The sequence below is a fragment of the Chiloscyllium punctatum genome, chromosome 44, assembly GCF_047496795.1.
Source record: "Chiloscyllium punctatum isolate Juve2018m chromosome 44, sChiPun1.3, whole genome shotgun sequence".
NCBI classification, from domain to species: domain Eukaryota; kingdom Metazoa; phylum Chordata; class Chondrichthyes; order Orectolobiformes; family Hemiscylliidae; genus Chiloscyllium; species Chiloscyllium punctatum.
Window position 1 is genome coordinate 4,668,280 of NC_092782.1, and position 21,305 is coordinate 4,689,584.

The following is a 21,305-nucleotide window of genomic DNA, read 5'->3' on the forward strand; positions in this document are numbered from 1 at the left end:
GCCAACCAGCTATCCTAAGTTGATCTAGTCCCATTTACCATCATTTTCATCAGTTTTCTGTAATATTGTCGGTCTTGAACAAGCAAAAAGGGATATGTGAGAAGATGAACTGTAGAGAAGCTCAATGAGAGGTTGAAAGCAAGATTAGATTAAGTTGCTAAAGGTTTCTTGGTGCAACTCCAAAGGAATTGGTAATGGGACAAGTTTAAGAAACAAAAGTGGGCATGGAATCATTTGATCAGTGTCAAAAATCCTGTTTTGGACAAAAAAAAATACACGCCTTTGGAGGAGACCTCAGGATGAGGCTTGGGGTAGGGGCTACACTCAGTCTCCAGTTATCCAGAGAACAGAAGATTTGGGCCATGTTTTTGAAGGAACTGTGTTTGGCAGAGTAGTCACTGTCTGAACTCCAGTAGGAATTAAGAGTGAGACTTGATGTTTTTGTATTTTTTTAAGGGCATTGAATGTCTGTCTTCAGGCGAGAAGGATTTAAAGTGCCCCTTTGAAAGACTGCATGCTGTTTTGTGAGCTTGTGTTAAGTTTCATTGAAGCATTGTCACAACCAAGGGAATGAAGGGCAGTGTGGGAGAATGGTGGAGAATTAAAATAATAAAGTACTGGAAGTTTAGTATCATGCATGCTGAATGGAGGTGTTCCACAAAGTGCTTGCCCAGTATGCATTGAGTCATGTCAGTGTAGAAAGAAACTGCATTGTGAGCAGGGAATGATGTATGCTGTTAATAAAATACAAGAAAATCACTGCTTCAGTTGGAAAGTGTGTTCGAGACCTTGAAAACGGTGAATGGTAGTGGATGCTTTGTTCAACTCAGCAACTTTAACTAGTCTCACGTTTCAGGATTATTTAAAACCAATTAGGATCCTATTGCAAGGAATCCTGGTTGTCAGATGGCCATTTAAGAGGATGATTTGAAGATATTTACTTTCCTCCTCTGTTTTTCCCAATTAGTGGGTTCAAGTCTCTGGTCATACGAACGGCTGTTTTGTGCCTCCAATATGATCTGCCATTTAGGGATTGAATTCTTGACACAACTACATATATCTGTCTTGGCCCTGTATCTCTTCTATGGCATGAATAAAAATTTGTTAAATTCACAAATGAAATTAATGATACTAACCAAAGTGTTTCCAAGCTTCACTCAAAGGTCTCACTTTCATGTTTGTTCGCTCATTTGGGGAACTAGGATGGCTAGAAATTCTGCTGTTATTTTGAAAACTGCAATGGAATCAATCTTAACTTTCTAAATTATGGGGAATAAACCCTACTTTGATCTGTTATTTTTACAACTTTGTTTCCATTGAACATTGACTTACTAATGATACAAGGATAAGCAATGATATTTTAGAGTCGTAGAGATGTACAGCACAGTGCAACTCAATATTATTCAGAGTGTGCATCCACTGAGTTAGGAGAGTTTATAGTCTACAGTATTTGATTTTCAGTGAGTATTCTTGAAATTGTATTTGCACCCAAATTCTAGTTGTACAGGGCTTTCTGAGGTACCCCTGATGCATCTCCCAGTCAATCCAGCCAAGAGTGATTCTGTGGCAGTCTTTTTTTTTGTGTACAAATTTAGATTAAACATGCTTCTTGCCATGTTTCCTGAGTAAAGCCTTTATAAAGTATACAGATTACAAAGATATATGGAACTATTTTGATGAAAGTGGGGGCTGTCTTCTGTTTAAAGTCAATCGTTATAAAGATTTGGCATTAAAACTGTAGAACACATATGGCATTAATCAGAAAATGGGAAAAGCAGGGGATCGGGCAAAAAGAATCTATAGTTTAACAAGCTTTTTTGGACTAAGATATAACAGTCTACTGAGAAGTGCAGCCTCCGAGTACGAATTGGTTTAGCTGATGGGTTACTTGAACAATAGGGCAACGCACATATTTTTGCTCTACAAAATATTCTTTCTGCAGTGGTTTGCAAATGGGAGACTCCTACTGGGGGGTGTGGGCTCATTTTCCTGAAGTACTATTTCATTATTTTCTAACTTTTATTTACAATTTGCTTTTGGTTTCAAAACTAATTTTTGCATGAAAAGGAATATTCTTTGATTTTTTTAAAAATATGTCTCTCAATCTAAAATGAAAATCTAGAATTGTATTTTTCTGAATTGCGGTGTACAAGATTTCATTTTATGTACAATTTCTCGCTTCCAGGAGCTGGACTGTTACTAGAGCTATTACCTACCTTTAGACGTTTATAAGAATTGTTATTGCAGATGAGTCCTGATTAGCCAATTTTCAGTTGATCATGCAAAGGAAGTCTGACACAACAAATGTACTCAGTGTAACTTGTTGACTTATCCTAAAATGTTGACACAACGTTTAACTCTTAGACTTGGTTATTATTAATGTCCCTCATCTTTGATGTCTTTTAAGTAAATTCCTCATTCATTGTTGGTAACTTTGTATTGCTACCTTTGTTGGACTTTTAAATTCTGTAAGTTAAGGGTATAATTGTGTCTACAACCGTTGCTTTGGCCTTTTGATATATAGTTTCTATGTTGTGTTATAATCCAGATTTGCAGTTTAAAGTTTCACAACTGGGTATATTGATGTTAGAGATTCATTGCAGTACTGCTTTTATAAATAGAGAGGAAAGTAGCTAACTGGCAATCTATTATCTGATCAAGTAATTGAGTAAAAGCGTCATCTAAAACCATTTAACATAGTTGTCTGATTCTTGATTAAATTGCGAGTTGTAATCTTTCTCCTATAGTTATGTATAATTAGTGCGGTTAAATTAAAAATCGCTTTGAAGCTGTTTGTCTATTTGATAATACTTTAAAATTAACTTTGAAAGATTTTGGCTGATTTATTACATATAACTGCAGACAAATATTTAATTCTTCTCCACCCTCCATACATTTTTGGCTACACAAGATTGACAAAATGTTGTGCTGAGACAAAAATTCAAACAATCTGAAGATCTCCACTTTGTGGGAAATCTATTCTGTTTTCAGTCACTTGGCTGTTAATGTGACAAATATAAATGACTTTTTATTTTGTTGATAACAATGCATATGGCTTGAATTCTAAATTGGAAATATATTTTCATTCATGTTTTGAATCCAGATTGTTAATAAAACTAGTTAATTTTACATTTTAAGAATTAATACTGTTAGCCTCCATTTATTGATGTCTGGGCAAAATACAGTCAGTTTTGCTGTAACAGTCAGTTTGGCTGTGTTGTGATTGAGGAACTTAAACCATTATTTGTAGAACACAAACTTTCCTTACCTGTATTGGCTGTAACATGATTTCTGGGCCCATTGATTTAAATGGTACTGCCATTATGCAATTTTCTTATAACATGGGATCGCACAAGAATGGAACTATTGCCTTATATCAGAACAGACTGTAGTGAGAATGAAATTTCATCCACTACAAATGGAATGGAATACTTGTTGGTTGACTTATATTGATTGATTGATAGATATACGTACGTGGGCCTCACCTTGCTACTTGTCCTGCAAATGCATTAGTTTAAGCTGACATTTGAAGTTAGCATTTGGCTTTGAGTGACAATTTCCAGATTTGTTAGTGATTCTAGTGTTTCATTAAATGATATCGTGTTGTACTGCTTTGTGATATTATTGCAGATTTGTGTGGAACAACATCTTTACAAGTTTCAGGAGAATTTCAAAGGTAACATCATAGATTGGTTACGACAGTTCTTTAAATCTGTCCCTTGTTATTTTATGTGCTGTCATTTTTTGTCTGCATTCCATTCAAAGGGATTGATTATTGAGTGTAAATTTAAAGATTTAGTGAACAATCTCTAGTGAACAGTAAATATGGATTTAGAAGAAAAAAATTTGAATCTTCACATTTTGCAAGCTTTGTAATCTAAGTGGAAGAATAGATTGAGTGCCGAGACTACTGATTCTAATTTCACTAAATCACTTGCACGCAGCAATTTTGTAAAGGAGCATATTTATTGTGCCAAATTGAGGCAAGGTAGAATTGGATGAGTCGGCTCAAATTCTAACTAAGTGGGTTAAAAATAATGTGACCAGGTCAACCATAGCAGATATCTCAAAAGCAAATTGCAAAACATAGGAAGAAAATGAGAGGCAGTCCTCCTATTAACTTCACTCGTGCCTAATTTGAAAAGATATATAGTAACTTGTGTTATTCTAATTTGGACTAAAGTTAAGCCGAAGTACTTTGTTTTTATTTTCCTATATGATGGCTTACACCATATTGGATATTAGGGTTAATTATTGCCTGATGTAGTTTAAGATCCCTTCTCTGGCTTGGCAGTCTGCACGATACATGCTGCAGAGGATGGATAGGAGTGGTGTACACTTCGATGACCTCTATTTTCTCTCGGTGCTTCTCTCATCGAGCTGAGCATTCAGATTCTGCTCACTCCATCTAATGCCCCTCCAGTTAGCCTCCAGAAATCACTGCCACTTGTAGTTGTCAGTGTCAGTATCTACCTACTTCAAACCATGTTTGCAAGCCTCTGTGGAGCAGAGATATTGATGTCGAAAAGGAAAATGGGTGGTGATAAAAACAAGGCCCTCGGGCGGTGGAAGTGTCATAGTGAAGGAAGAAAGCATTAAAATTCCAGCAAGGAACAAGAGACTTCCATCAACCAGGAATAGAACATAGAACATAGAAGAATACAGCGCAGTACAGGCCCTTCAGCCCTCGATGTTGCGCCGATCAAAGCCCACCTAACCTACACTAACCCACTATCCTCCATATACCTATCCAATGCACGCTTAAATACCCATAAAGAGGGAGAGTCCACTACTGCTACTGGCAGGGCATTCCATGAACTTACGGCTCGCTGAGTGAAGAACCTACCCCTAACATCAGTCCTATATCTACCCCCCCTAATTTAAAGCTATGCCCCCTTGTAATAGCTGACTCCATACGTGGAAAAAGGTTCTCACTTTCAACCCGATCTAACCCCCTAATCATCTTGTACACCTCTATCAAATCACCCCTAAACCTTCTTTTCTCCAATGAAAACAACCCCAAGTGCCTCAGCCTTTCCTCATAGGATTTTCCTACCATACCAGGCAACATCCTGGTAAACTTCCTCTGCACCCGTTCCAGTGCCTCCACATCCTTCCTATAGTATGGCGACCAAAACTGCACACAATATTCCAGATGCGGCCGCACCAGAGTCTTATACAACTGCAGCATAACCTCAGGACTCCGGAACTCAATTCCTCTACCAATAAAAGCCAGTACGCCATATGCCTTCTTCACTGCACTATTTACCTGGGTGGCAACTTTCAGAGATCTGTGTACATGGACACCAAGATCCCTCTGCTCTTCCACACTACCAAGTAGTCTACAATTAGCCCAGTAATCCATCTTTTTATTACTCTTACCAAAGTGAATCACTTCACACTTAGCTACATTGAACTCCATTTGCCACCTTTCTGCCCAGCTCTGCAGCTTCCCTATATCCCGCTGTAACCTGCCATATCCTTCCTCACTGTCTACAACTCCTCTGACTTTCGTATCATCCGCAAACTTGCTCACCCAACCTTCTAACCCTTCCTCCAGGTCATTTATAAAAATGACAAACAGCAATGGTCCCAAAACAGATCCTTGCGGAACACCGCTAGTGACGGCACTCCAAGCTGAACCTTTGCCATCAACTACTACCCTCTGTCTTCTTCCAGAGAGCCAATTCCTAATCCAAACCTCCAACTCACCCTCAATGCCATATCTCTGTATTTTCTGCAGTAGCCTACCATGGGGGACCTTATCAAACGCCTTACTAAAATCCATATATACCACATCTACCGCTTTCCCCTCATCTACCTCCTTAGTCACCTTCTCAAAGAATTCAATAAGGTTTGTGAGGCACGACCTGCCCTTCACAAAACCATGCTGACTATCCTTGATCACATCATTCTTATCCAGATGTGCATAAATCCTATCCCTTACAATTCTCTCTAAGACTTTGCCCACAACAGAAGTGAGACTCACTGGCCTATAGTTACTAGGATTATCCCTACTCCCCTTCTTGAACAAGGGAACCACGTTTGCTAGCCTCCAGTCCTCTGGCACTACTCCTGTCGACAAAGAGGACACAAAAATCAAGGCCAATGGCTCTGCAATCTCCTCCCTTGCTTCCCAGAGAATCCTAGGATAAATGCCATCAGGCCCAGGGGACTTATCTATTTTCACCCTTGCCAGAATTTCCAACACCTCTTCTCTACATATCTCAAAGCCATCCATCTCAATATGGCAGAGTTAAAATGGGTAGACATGTTGGATTCTGAAATCCAATTTAACTTTTACCTGTATGGCTTGGTCTTACTCAGTGTAAAACCACTCCAGGTATAAGTATGTTTAGATAAGGTTCACTGATTTATTATGTTATGAAAACAAATGCATTAGAAATGTTACTTAAACAGATAGTGGACGCAGCTGCCAAACAATCAAATACTGATGCTCAGATGGTTGGGGTGCAGTTTCTTTCTCTCTTCTACTTCTGTACATACATAACTATCATATAAAGTAGGCTTTATTAACCCTTTTCAAATCCCTAGTTTTTTGTGATTATCAGACATGCCTCTGAAACCTAATTGATTGTTCCAGTCATTGCATAATTAGATTCTTATTTGGCTCAGTGATGCATAAGTTTTTCAATTAAAACTGACGTCAATAGATGACCATTATCTAGAGATTGATCTTTTTAGATATTTTAATTAACCTATTTGGACATGTTATGACACATCTCCTAGGGCAGGTGGGACTTGAAATCTGGACTTTCTAGCTTAGAGGTATGGACACTACCACTGTGCCACAAGAACCCTGGGCAAGTGTGAAGTTTCAGATTAGATAGATGTCTAAGTGGGAAAACTGATGGCTGGGTATCAGTTCTGAGTCAACTACGTGGAAGGCTGTACACTATATTGTCATGCGTGATGAAGGGCATTAGCCTGAAATGTTGATTTTCATGCTCCTCTGATGCTGCCTGACTGGCTGTGCTTTTCCAGCACCACATTCTCGACACCATTATCAGTGCTGACTCTGACCTTTTTAAGATCTCTTCACTGGTGTGATCACCCTGATCATTTTCACCTGCATGTTTTAAGGGATTTTCACACTTAACCACTTTTAAAATATTTTGATGTCTTCTTTGCCCATTTGTTTAGGACAGGGGCATATTCTGCCATGATCTCTGTGATTGACACTGTGAGGTCATTGTCTCAGTTTTTGTTTGTTTAGTAAGCATTTCTCATTAAATAGAGTCTATGTTAGTGACTGCTTGTTTTTCTTTCGAAGCCATCTGCTTGATGTTTGTCTGTTTGTCTTAATGGTGTCTGGAGCAATTTCTTAAATTTTAAAACAGGATTGATAATTTGCTTGTAACTGTAAAACCAAAGGACATTAATACAAATATTCATAAAGTAGTGCAAATTGTAAAAGCGCATAATACTTTGCACATTGTTATAACTTTAGGTGTATAACACACTACATAAAGGGGTGGAATTATTGAGATATTCCTGTCCATTGAGTCATTACTTAGTTTTCAGCTATAAAACTTCAAAGGCTATCGTCACAAATTTAAACATGTTACAAGATTAACTGTAATACAAATTACTTTTGGTCAAATCTAATTACTTTTCTCAACTTTAAATTAAATCAAAGCTAATACATTATCCGAATGAGATGGGCGGGAACTGTTTCGTTCAGATAATTGATTATTTGGTTAATTGATTTCCTCTGGGCTTGGAGTATTCTGTGAAGTCTGCTTCCCGTTCAGGCGACGAGGCAGCAGCACGCAACCCCCCCTCCATACCCCCCCTCCCCCACCCCCACCCACCATGCAACCCCTGTCCACGTTTCAAGATTGTACACCAATAGTAAGACTGCTGCTGCCTTTGTGGGTTAAGTCTCTAAAAAGCGCGCACGTGACCGTACACACACATGCACACAACATTTTACTGCAACCTTTTGACAAATTCCACCTCTGTATAGGACAATGTTGGAGAGATTATCTGGGGAAGGAGGATTTTGGGTTCATCCTTATGTAGAACTCCAGGGAAAGTGTAGGGAGAGAGGGTGGGAGGTCAGTCATTTAGGGACAGTACCTGGACTGTCCAGGACTGTTCTTGGTAGCATTTCAGTGAGCCGAGTTCGTTTTTTTAATCGTTGTACCTGTAAACAAAAGATGCGATCAGGGTTGAAACAGCTCTTTGACGTAATGTTTCCATCAGGACCTTGAGATCCCCCTTCAGATAATCTGAAATTTGGATAATTGATATTCGGATAATCAAGGTTGCTCTGTATAGAACACAACTACTGCATTTTCTTTTCTTGTCCCTTTCCACACTAAATCTGTTTTCACCTTTCTTGATAACATCAGAGCCTTCTGATAAGGGTTCAGTGAGTCCAGAGAGTACAAGCATGTTTAATCTTGATGGCTGAAAGTTCTCAGTATAGTTCTGTAAACTCTTGCATCATATAAAATGGTGAAGTTTATATAGGTTGTGGTTAGACAGAATAATACAACGTTCAGTTAATTAATAAGTATGCTTTGTGTAATTAGTTAATCATGAAAAATCAATCTCCTTACTAGTCCAACGAAGCCGAGGGGTGCGAACCAAACTAATTGTGGTTCTTCACCTTAAGCACCAGCACACACCATCTCTGTTTCATGGGTTATGGTATACTATTCTCCATTTCTTTCATGTATCACTTGAGGAAAAAATGGAATTGGTGGTTAAAGTCAAATGTTAGCAAATCCTAATAAGCTGTAAAATACTGAAAATAACAATAAGAGACTGTTACTTGAGCTTGCATTGAACTTCATTGGAACAGGAGACCTTGCTTTCAAAAATATGGTATATTCATTATTAGGTTTTTGCCTGTTTTATAAACAAAGTTGGATTGTCCAAATGTTTTTCATTGAGGAATGTAAATACACATGCTAAACTGCACAGAGTCACAGAAATACTCAACACAGAAACAGACACTCCAGTCCAATTTGTCCATGCCGACCAGATATCCCAACCCAATCTAGTCCCACCTGCCAGCATCCGGCCCATATCCCTCCAAACCCTTCCTATTCATAAACCCATCCAGATGCCTTTTAAATGTTGCAATTGTACTAGCCTCCACCACTTCCTCTGGTAGCTCATTCCATACGTGTACCACCTGCTACATGAAAAAATCAATATGAATTGAGTAACTTTAAATTGGGATGAGGCTCTTTTGCACAAACGTTTATGTAATTGTCGTCCCATGTGCTTTAAATTATTTTGGAAAGTTGTTTACAGTAAGTCAAGAGGTTAACAACAGAAACAAAAACCAAAATTGCTGGAGAAAGTCAGCGGGTCTTGCAACATCCGTGGAGAAAAATCAGTTAATGTTTCAGGTCCAGTGACCCTTCCTTAGAACTGTTGATAATTAGGTAAAAGTTGGTTTGATTTCTCTCCACAGATGCTGTCAGACCTGTTGAGCTTTTACAGTAATTTCTGTTTTCGTTTCTGATTTCCAGCATCCACAGTTTTACTCAGTTTTTACTTAGCAGAAACAATAACTTAATTAACTTGAAGTACTGAAAGGTCATGTTCCAAATGCTAGTAATTTGGCCCATTTAGTCAAATTTTATTAGCTGTTTGGTTTGAATGCATGTGGATTATTTTGTAACTGGCTGTGTCAGTTACAGACTGGCAACAGTGATTTTGAAATGAAGATGTCAGCAGATGTGTTGTTCAGCAAGGAATAATGTAGACTGTGTTCTAAGCAGCAGCTGAGAAATGAAGCATCATGGGATTTTCTAAATAAATTTCAAGTAGAAGGATTCATTTTTTTCCCTTGGCTAACACACTCTATGATCAACAATATGGTTTTGCTGCTACTTTGAGTTTTGCCAGTTGGGCAGAAAAATGGTACCATTATTCCAAAAGGATTCCAGTAGGTAAATAAGGGATAACCTGATAATGGGGCATGTTTTTGTAAAGGAACATGAAAAATTGTTAGGTATTTCTTGGAAATAATCCAGGACTTAGTGTGAATTCTGAAACTTGATACAATGTCATCACTTATAATAAGACAGTAATTTTATTGTCTCTGGAATGTGGAATGTTTTCTGATTATAATATATCACATAATTGATAAGGTAATGCTGCATTATTGACACTGCAAGATACCAATCTTCTGAGTGTCTGTCTGATATTTAGGCAACATTCTCACCAGGCAGAAGTAGATGTGGCGATGCATTTGCTCAAGATGTGTGTAATCGTGTTATGTTTCCCCAACATCTTGTACTGCTCATTATTTCCACCACACTGCATGATGTATTTTCTCTCTTCCCCTGAAGTTAGAAGTTTACTGCATTTGCCTCCTTCCCAGCAATTCATTATTTTGTTTTTCTCCTTCTCTGCCACTGGAGGGCTGCGCGTTGTGAGGATGAGAGGTTGGAGTGGGGGAGGGAGGTAGACAGGTTGAGGCGGTTAATGTCCCGGCGGCAGTTGGAAATGAAGAGGTCGAGGGCAGGTAATACGCCAGCGCGGGGTGTCCGGGTGGATGCAGTGTGTTAGAGGTGGGCGAAGGGGTCCTCGGAAGGTGGGCGGGAGTCCTGATTGTGAAAGTAAGCTCGGAGGCGGAGGCGACGGAAGAATTGTTCTACATCACGGCGTGTATTAAATTCATTGATGCAGCCCTCCAATCCCAACCTCACCATCAAGCCAGCGGATAAAGGGGGCGCAGTGGTAGTCTGGCGCACTGACCTCTACACCGCTGAAGCCAAACGTCAACTCGAGGACACCTCTTCCTACTGCCCCCTCGACCATGACCCCACCCCCCATCACCAAACCATCATCTCCCAGACCATACAGAACCTCATCACCTCAGGAGATCTCCCACCTACAGCTTCCAACCTCATAGTCTGGGAACCCCACACTGCCCGGTTTTACCTCCTTCCCAGGATCCACAAGCCTGATCACCCTGGCTGACCCATTGTCTCAGCATGCTCCTGCCCCACTGAACTCCGCTCTTCCTACCTCGACACTGTCCTATTTCCCCCCCCCCCCCCCCCCCCCCAGTCCAGGAACTCCCCACATACGTTCGAGACACCACCCATGCCCTCCACCTCCTCCAAGACTTCCGTTTCCCTGGCCCCCAACGCCTCATCTTCACCATGGATATCCAATCCCTCTACACCTCCATCCGCCATGACCAGGGCCTCCAAGCCCTCCGTTTTTTTTCCTCTCCAGACGTCCCCAACAGTACCCTTCCACCGACACACTCATTCATTTGGCCGAACTGTTCCTCACCCTTAACAATTTCTCCTTTGAATCCTCCCACTTCCTCCAGACCAAAGGGGTAGCCATGGGCATATGTATGGGCCCCAGCTATGCCTGTCTCTTTGTTGGCTACGTAGAGCAATTGATCTTCCGTAATTACACCGGCACCACTCCCCACCTCTTCCTCCGCAACATTGATGACTATTGGCGCCACCTCGTGCTCCTGCGAGGAGGTTGCGCAATTCATCAACTTCACCAACACATTCCACCCTGACCTTAAATTTACCTGGACCATCTCTGACACCTCCCTCCCCTTCCTGGACCTCTCCATCTCCATTAATGACAACCGACTTGACACTGACATTTTTTACAAACCCACCGACTCCCACAGCTACCTGGATTACACCTCTTCCCACCCTACCTCTTGCAAAAATGCCATCCTGTATTCCCAATTCCTCCGCCTACGCCGGATCTGCTCCCAGGAGGACCGGTTCCACCAGAGAACACGCCAGATGGCCTCCTTCTTTAGAGACCGCAATTTCCCTTCCCACGTGGTTAAAGATGCCCTCCAACGCATCTCGTCTACATCCCGCACCTCTGCCCTCAGACCCCACCCCTCCAACCGTAACAAGGACAGAACGCCCCTGGTGCTCACCTTCCACCCTACCAACCTTCGCATAAACCAAATCATCCGCCGACATTTCCGCCACCTCCAAACAGACCCCACTACCAGGGATATATTTCCCTCCCCACCCCTTTCCGCCTTCCGCAAAGACCGTTCCCTCCGCAACTACCTGGTCAGGTCCACGCCCCCAAACAACCCACCCTCCAATTCTGGCACTTTCTCCTGCCACAGCAGGAACTGTAAAACTTGCGCCCACACCTCCTCCCTCACCTCTATCCAAGGCCCTAAAGGAGCCTTCCACATCCATCAAAGTTTTACTTGCACATCCACTAATATCATTTATTGTATCCGTTGCTCCCGATGTAGTCTCCTCTACATTGGGGAGACTGGGCGCCTCCTAGCAGAGTGCTTTAGGGAACATCTCCGGGACACCCGCACCAATCAACCACATCGCCCCGTGGCCCAACATTTCAACTCCCCCTCCCACTCTGCCGAGGACATGGAGGTCCTGGGCCTCCTTCACCGCCGCTCCCTCACCACCAGACGCCTGGAGGAAGAACGCCTCATCTTCCGCCTCGGAACACTTCAACCCCAGGGCATCAATGTGGACCTCAACAGTTTCCTTATTTCCCCTTCCCCCACCTCACCCTACTTCTAAACTTCCAGCTCAGTAACTGTCCCCATAACTTGTCTGGACTTGTCCTACCTGCCTGTCTTCTTTTCCACTCATCTCTTCCACTCCACCCTCTCCTCCTTGACCTATCACCTTCATCCCCTCCCCCATTCACCCATTGTACTGTATGCTACTTTCTCCCCACCCCCACCCTCCTGTAGCTTATCTCTCCACGCTTCAGGCTCACTGCCTTTATTCCTGATGAAGGGCTTTTGCCCGAAACGTCGATTTCGAAGCTACTTGGATGCTGCCTGAACTGCTGTGCTCTTCCAGCACCACTAATCCAGAATCTGGTTTCCAGTATCTGTAGTCATTGTTTTTACCAATTTGGTTACATCACAGGACTTCTTGCTTAATTGTTGCTTTTACAACATACACCTGATTACTTTTCCTTCTGAGTCTGCAATGACCAGGAACAGGTGGCCAGTTGTCAAGATCTAGGCCTGACTGACTTCTAGCTATCAGTGAGTTCAGCATCAAAGTTCTTTGCTCTTCGTGAAAAATATCAGTTTTCTTATTGATACAAAAGACCAAGGCACAAACAATGCCTTTAATTCAGGCTGTAGGCTTCATTTGCAAGAGCAATTTGTGTGGGAGAAACCTTTTGGAAGCATTCATGGCAAACAAAACATGTCTTATGAAGAGTGTTTTAAGAGTTATTTTTAATTTGAGTTTGAATCTGCCAGCATGATCGGTCATCTGTATGCTGGCATGAATATGGCTGTGAAAAAGTTTCAAAATATTTTGTCATTATGCTTGATTAATGGCAGATCCTACTAATACATGAATTGAAAGCAATTACTAAGCTAGCCAGTGTGATTTGTTTGAGGTTTTTTTAAACCTTGAGCATTTAGTTTTTTTGGAAGCATGCATTAACAAAGATGCAACGTTATGAATTATATCGGGAGATATCTTGTTGTTCAGACAATAATTAATAAAATCCCTTTGCATTTTTAAGGAAGTTTTCTTTTAACTATCTGATGGAGTAGATCTGAGCAATGGAAATTTTTTTTCTTTTGTGCCTATTAGCAGTCAATAGCAACAGTAAATGGGGGAACATGTGGTTGATGCCTTGGAATAGGAGAGTAGTTCACTTGGCCTTTAAGAACATGATGAGGAATTCATGATATTTGCACAGAAATGAAGGCATTTTTCCAGCAATTTTCACTACCTCAGGAATCAGGACATAAATTGAGAACTCTTCTCTTGTAATAGTACCATGGAATCTTAGACAAAACAGCATAATGTAAGAACATAAGCATTGGTATCAGGTGTCAGCAATTCAGCCATTTGAGCCTGCTCATTGCTGATCTCATTTCTGCCTCAACTCTGCTTTCTTGCCCATTCTCCATGACAGTTCATCGCACAACAAATTAAAATTTCTGTCTCCTCAAATTTACTCAATGTCCCACTATCTCCGAGGTGGAGCAGGCCTCAAGTTAAACATCTCATCTAAAGGTGGCAAATCTGGCAATGTAATACTCGGTCATTGTTGTGCTGAAGTATAAACTTAGATGATGAGCACAAGTGCCTGCATGTATTGAACCATGGATCTTCTGACTTGCTTGTGGCAGTGCACCTGCTGAACTAAGACTAATGCACAATGTTGATAGCTTGACATTTGTTCTTTGAAAATGTTTGACTTGGAGCATAGTCCTGGATTTTACTTCCAATTACATCAATATTGGAACAAAATTTATTTTTGTGATATGTAAATGCGTTCAAATTTAAATCAGAGATGATTAACTGACCTTTTTTCATGGACTGATTTTCTTTTTGGTATTTGCATGTTAGACAATGGAAACATTTGCATTGGATTAACCTTGGGAGATGGTGACATAGTAATTTTATTTGATTAGTAATCCAGTAACCCAGGTTAATATTGAGTCATGTCTTCAAATCCAACCATGGCTACTGATTGAATTTAAGTTCAACCAAAAACCTGGAGCTGAAAACTAATTTCAGAAATTATGACCATATCATTTGTTTATCAAAGGAAAACATCTGATTCACCAGTGTTCTTTGGGAAGAAAAGCTGCCCTCCTTACCTGGAGCTGGTACTATAAAGTATTCTTATGATTGCATTTACTTGTAATTTTCTTGAACTGAGTAAATAGTTGCCTACACATTTTGCAGGGACCGTTCTTTGAAAAGTGATCTGTTGCACTAGAAAAGACTAGTGATCAGCTTTGAAAAGCAGGAGCATGTGTATAAGTATCCTTCCCTCTAAAATAGCAGATTGAATTCCATTAAATCTGGATGTACGCTGCTTCTTTGCTGTCTGGCGTCTTTAACCATTAACTTATTAGGTTTGCAAGATGCTGAGCTTCATAGCATTCACCAAAAGATTGTAAAGTTGGTACAGTGAGCAAAAATATAATTATGGATACTGAAGTCCTGAGAGAACTCAGCTTTGTGTATTTGCCAACTTATCATTTAAAATTCAGTAAGGTCAAGAGAGGATATCCTGATTGAAGTGTATGCATAACATTCATAAGTACAATAGCTTGAAAAGACAACATTGGTTTAAAACAATAGGAGTTCATGAGAAATGGCATTTAGATGTTGGTATTTTAATATAAGGTGATTCTTATAATAGAGCAGCATTAATGAATGCCCTAGTCCACAAAATCTGAGCAGTCTAAACCAACATAAAAGGAAATCCAAATAAAATTGTTTTGGTTTGTGAACCAAGTTGCCAGAACTCACTGACTATAACTATGAAGTTTACTAATAGCATTCAAACAATCAAGATCCTGAATTTTATCATCTATCTGTGCAAGGCTGAGCAAAACTTAAGTTTGAAAAGGTACTGAAATTGATCTTGTTGTTTCAGGCTAAATATCTAACAGGTTAGTGTAATATTTTGTCAGGAGTATGATCTGGGCTTAATTCCTGCAGTTGAATAGCTTTCTCAGTGTCAAAGTATACACTAGCAACTTTAAGAAACTGGAGGGCAAAAGATTTCCATGAAATTGGATCTCAATAATTTGAGGCTTCTGAAAGGAAAACTTTGGGAGAACAGCCCTTTTCTTGTAGTTTTAAAACGCATAACAAATTGACATCACCTAGAATAACTTGAGTGGTTCTAAAGTTTAGAGTGTTATCTCTCTGTGGTTTTTTTAAAGATAAAAATGCATTCTTTCAATTCATTTTGTTAGATTGTTTTGACTTTTACTCTCATCTAAAGCAGTGACTGTTCAAAGAGCTTCAAGATTGAAAATCTGATCAAGAAAGTTTGTTTTTTCAGGTTGAAGTCTGATAACTTGCATGAGCTTTACTTTTGTTATAGATTAAACCAAGGTGAAGAACTATCAAAAGTGTGATCTTCAATCTTGTATCTGCATTGTGTGCGATCAGCCATTTGTAAACATTTGGATTAGCTGAATTTCTTTTTAAAATAAAGACCCCTTCTAAATATTGTAAAATAAACTGGTTTATGAGCATCTTTTGGGCATAATTTGAACATTGGCTTGTATTTCATAGAGTACTTATAGTCTTTAAGTTTATTTAAGTTACCAGTTTTATCATTTCAGTGCCTGCATGACCATGGTGTGTTCATTGTTTTGATAGTGTTGTTTTAAATGTTATTTATTGAAAGTAAATTAATCTGAACCTAAATCTCTCAAAAGCAATTGAAGCAAGATTATTCGTGTCTTGTGAGCTCAGGCAACAATATTCATCACCTTTAAGACACTTGTCACTTGTTCTGTTCAGTGTCCTTACCACTAAACTGTTCTTTGTGTTGTCCTTCTCTGCTTCAAACTCATTTTAGCATGTTCACTTTTCAGTTATGAGCATTTGGGATACTATTTTCTTTATCTTTTTCAGTTTTCACGGATATACTGTTAGTTTCCAGCTACTTGCACCTTTTTGAGTAATTTTCGACCTCTGAGTTGAAATGTCCCTTGCCAAATTTTTTAATGCATTCTTTACAAATCATTGTGGTTATGAATTAGAATCCCTACAGTGCGGAAACAGGCCCTTCGGCCCAACAGGTCCGCGCTGACCTTCCGAAGAATAATCCACCTAGCCCCATTCCGTACCCTATCACCCTACACTTACCCCTGACTAATGTCTCTAACCTACACATCCCTCAACACTGTGGGCAACGTAGCATGGCCAATTCACCTAACCTGCACATCTTTGGACTGTGGGAGAGAATCCGGAGCACCCGGTGGAAACCCACACACACTGGGAAGAATGTGCAGACTCCACACAGACAGTCGCCCGAGGCTAGAATCGAACCCAGGTCCCTGGCGCTGTGAGGCAGCAGTGCTAACCATTGATCTACCATGCTGCCTCTCTGTTCAAGCTGGCACTTGATTATGCCATTCTCTTTCAACATTACCCTGGGGTTCTGCTCATTAAAACTGTCCTCGTTCCATATGTGAACTCATCCAACTCATTTGCAACATTAATTTCTTTACACTCTTAGACTCTGCTACCTTAAGAATCTAAGTAACATTAACTCCTTCTCATTTTGATCCCTGTGCTTAACCAAGACAGATATAGTTCTGTTCGCCGAGCTGGGAATTTGTCTTGCAAACGTTTTGTCCCCTGTCTAGGTGACATCCTCAGTGCTTGGGAGCCTCCTGTGAAGCGCTTCTGTGCTGTTTCCTCCGGCATTTATAGTGGCCTGTCTCTGCCGCTTCCGGTTGTCAGTTCGAGCTGTCCGCTGTAGTGGCCGGTATATTGGGTCCAGGTCGATGTGTTTGTTGTTTGAATCAGTGGATGAGTGCCACGCCTCCAGGAATTCCCTGGCTGTTCTCTGTTTGGTTTGCCCTATAATGGTAGTGTTGTCCCAGTCGAATTCATGTTGCTTGTCGACTGTGTGTGTGGCTACTAAGGATAGCTGGTCGTGTTGTTTCGTGGCGAGTTGGTGTTCATGGATATGGATCGTTAACTGTCTTCCTGTTTGTCCAATGTAGTGTTTTGTGCAGACAAATTCCCAGCTCGGCGAACAGAACCACAACAACGAGCACCCGAGCTACAAATCTTCTCCCAAACTTTGAACAAGACAGATATAATTTGGATTTGCAGGATGAACATGCATGTGTTGATGAATCCCAAATTTATTCTCTACCTTTTGAGCTGTTTAGTTGCTGATCTATTTATTGTGTGCTTTGAAGCATAATTTTCTCTTGTCAAGCACCTGGAATGCTGAGACTGTTACCTTTTGGTTTCTGATATAGACATCATCATGCAACATTTTTTTTGATCAGTAATTTTATTTTTACTGCATGAGTGAGATTTGCATTTTACCTTTTAACAGCTTTCTTAATTTCCTGTTTGGCTGGAACTGACATATTTGACTCCATTTTTTGAAGTTCATTTCTGAACCTACTCCTTTCCATCTGTTCCTGAACCCATTCCTTTCCACTTTTTTAACACTTCATGGAGAAGTTTGCTTGTTTGACTATGTTGACATTTCTGTTCTGTTATTTTTTGGCAAGCTAGAAGGCTAATGTAAATAGTCCCTGTTTAAGCATTCTACTATGAGGAATTAAGTAACTGTCCTGATCTTGAAATAATGCTAGCAAATGGTGGGTGTTTATGTCCAATTTGTTTCTGTTATGTCAGTTAATAGTCTGGTCCATGGATACATCTCAGTGTTGAGGTGTGTGCATCCTATTCCCAGTAGAAATTCCATGATTGCTGCTTCTCTCCTTTTTGGAGTCATAGTGATGTACAGCACGGAAACAGAACCTTTAGTCTGTCTTTTCAATGCCTAACAGACATCCTAACTTGGTTTAGTCTCAATGGCCAGCATTTGGCCCATATCCCCTTAAATCCTTCATATACCATCCAGATGTCTTTTAAATGTTGTAATTATACCAGCCTCTACTACTTCTTCTGGCATTTCATTTCATACATTTCACCACTCTGTGAGAAAGTTGTCCCTCAGGTTCCTTTTATATCTTTTCCCTCTCCCCTTAAACCTGTGCCCTCTAGTTTTGGACTCATGTATCGTGGGGAAGACAGCTTGGCAATTCACACAATCCATGCACCTCATACCTTTAAAAACTTCCATAAGGTCACTGCTCAGCTTCTGCTTTTTAGAACTATGTTAAAAGTGTTATATAATTAGTGGCCTGGCTGGTTTTGTCATGAACCATGATGAGATACTGGTAATAAAAAAAGTGTAGGAGCAGGAAATCAGACAGCAATTTCTCAGCCTCTCATTGCACATTTATGTACCAAACATTGCAGACTGAGTTACTGAATAACAGCAAGTGCTGATAGCCTTATCATTAGACCTATGCGAAGATTCAGGCTAGCCAGAAAACAGTAAGCATACCTTGGACAACAAAATGCGCAGCAAGTGTCATCAGCTGGAGAAGTGTGATGTCCTGCTTTTGGAACTTTAGCACCAAGCGCTGTATCTCAGTTTTCACGCATTACATCTTTCTGGATGTAGTCCCAAGTGAGTGCAAGTAGAGGGGCAGTGGATGATCTACTGGCAGTCAGGCTCACACCTCATGGTCCCTCTGAAGTCTCCAAGTGTTTCTCACCCCAAGTAAAAGGATGCTAGGTTAGCAAAGATGATAACCAAAGTAAGAAACCAGCAATCGGGATGGCATTTCTTCGAGGATATCCCTGGAGGAGAAGCTCTGCATTCTTAAAATTAATGCTTTGCAGACCGTCTGTTAAAGAAAAAGATTGCTTGTTTTCTGTTTCTAGTTGTTGGAATTACCAGTTAGTACGTAGGTTATCAATTGTCAGTTTAATCTTGCAAAAAAAAAGTCTCTGTCAACTTATTTCATTTATTTAATTTCTATCATCTTTACTTTTATTTGCTTTTTGACCTTGTTAAACTATGCTGTACGCTTGAATATTGAGTGCAGCTCAGCCATGCTGTATGTAAGCAAACATTCACTAGGTTGAGATTTTGTGGTATGTATTGTTAATGAATCTCTTAGGCAAAGGTGGAAAGCAACAGTGTACATTACACGTTATCATCTTGGATTTTGGCAAGAGTAGTGGATATAATTTGCATTGTGTGGTGTAAAGTATGCTGAGTTGACATCTTCTAGACTTAAAGATGAATGACAGATCTAATTTGGACTTTTTTTTTAAAAGGGAAGATTTTTGTCTATAAATTAATGCAACAAATATGATTAATAAATATGCAATTCATTACACTTACTCCACTCTTAAGTTCATAATAAATAGGAACAGGAGTAGGCCATTCAGCTCTTCAAGCCTCCTTCACCATTCAGTAGGATCATGACTGGTCTGGCACTCCTCACATCAACTTTCGTGTCCTTTCCCCATAACCTACTGATAAGTATTTATCTACCTCAGTCTTAAATATACACAGGGACTCTGCCCCACATATCTCTGTCGCAAGGAGTTCCAAGGACACTTCTTAACCTTCTGAGAAAAGAAATTCCTCCTCACTTTTCTTCATTTATATAAATAATTTGGATGTGAACATAGTAAGTATAATTGGTAAGTTTGCAGATGACATTAAAATTGGAGATGCAGTGGACATCCAAGAAGGTTACCTCAGTACAACATGATCTTGATCAGATGGGCCAACGGGCAGAGGAATGGCAGATGGAGTTTAATTTAGATAAATGTGAGATGCTGCATTTTGGAAAAGCAAATCAGAGGTTTAGGGTGATAGGGGAAAGATATAAAAAGGACCGAGGGTGGTGCATGTATGGAATAAACTGTCAGAGGAATTGGTGGAGGCTGGTACAATTACTGCATTTAAAAGGCATCTGGATGGGTACTTGAATAGGAAGGGTTTCGAGGGATATGGGCCAAGTGCTGGCAAACAGGACGCGATTAGGTTAGGATATCTGGTTTGCGTGAACAAGTTGGATTGAAGGGTCTGTTTCTGTGCAGTACATCTCTATAAACTGTAATGACTCTATCTCAGCCTTAAATTTGTGCCCCTTACTTCTGAGGTAATGTCCTGTGATCTTAGACTGTCATGAAGGGAAGTATCCTCTCAGCATTTATGCTGTCAGGATCTTAAGAATTTTATGTTTCAATGAGATCACCATCTCTTTCTTATAAACTCCAATGAGTAGAACCTACAATGTTTAACCTTTGCTCAAAAGAAATTGCTCTGCATCAGGGATCTTAGTCAAACATCTCTGAGCTGCCTTCAATGAAATAATATCTTTCCTTAACAAGGGGACCTAAACTGCTGTCAGTATTCCAGATGTGAAATTCACCAGCACCACAGTTGCAGTAAGACTTCTCTACTTTTTATACTCCAACCCCCTTGAGTTAAGGGCCAACATTCTTAAATCTTGTTGATTATTTTCTGCGTCTGTGTGCTAGCTTTCTGTTTCGTGCACAAGTATCCCAAGTCCCTCTGTGATAAAGTTTACCAGGATGTTGCTAGGAATGGAGAGTTTGAGTTGTATGGATAGGCTGGAACTTTTTTCAATGGAGCATTGGAGGTTGAGGGGTCACCATGGAGATTTAACAAAGCATGAGGGGCCATAAGTTAAAGTGAGTAGCAAAGGTTTTTTTTTATCCCCAAGATAGGAGGTGATGAGTAAATGAAAGAATATTTTTTTCTGCTCAAGATGGCGAAGTCTACAAATTACAGATTAAGTTCACTTTTTTACAGCTCAAAAATGTTTTCTAAAAGTGTTTGCAAATTAAATCCTTCGTGCAGCAGTTCTGGTTCAAGTACAGAATTAGTTTGTATTTCTGATGCACTAAAATTACGTCATGGATTATGAACTGTAAAGTTAAGCAAATAGACATTACAGCAAT

At 40.2% G+C, this 21,305-nt stretch overlaps 1 protein-coding gene across 3 annotated transcripts in view; it reads left to right on the plus strand.

Moving 5' to 3' along the window:
* The window catches only part of kif21a (kinesin family member 21A), a 158,612-nt gene that overhangs the window by 8,065 nt on the left and 129,242 nt on the right, over nt 1–21,305 (plus strand). The window lies entirely within an intron of this gene.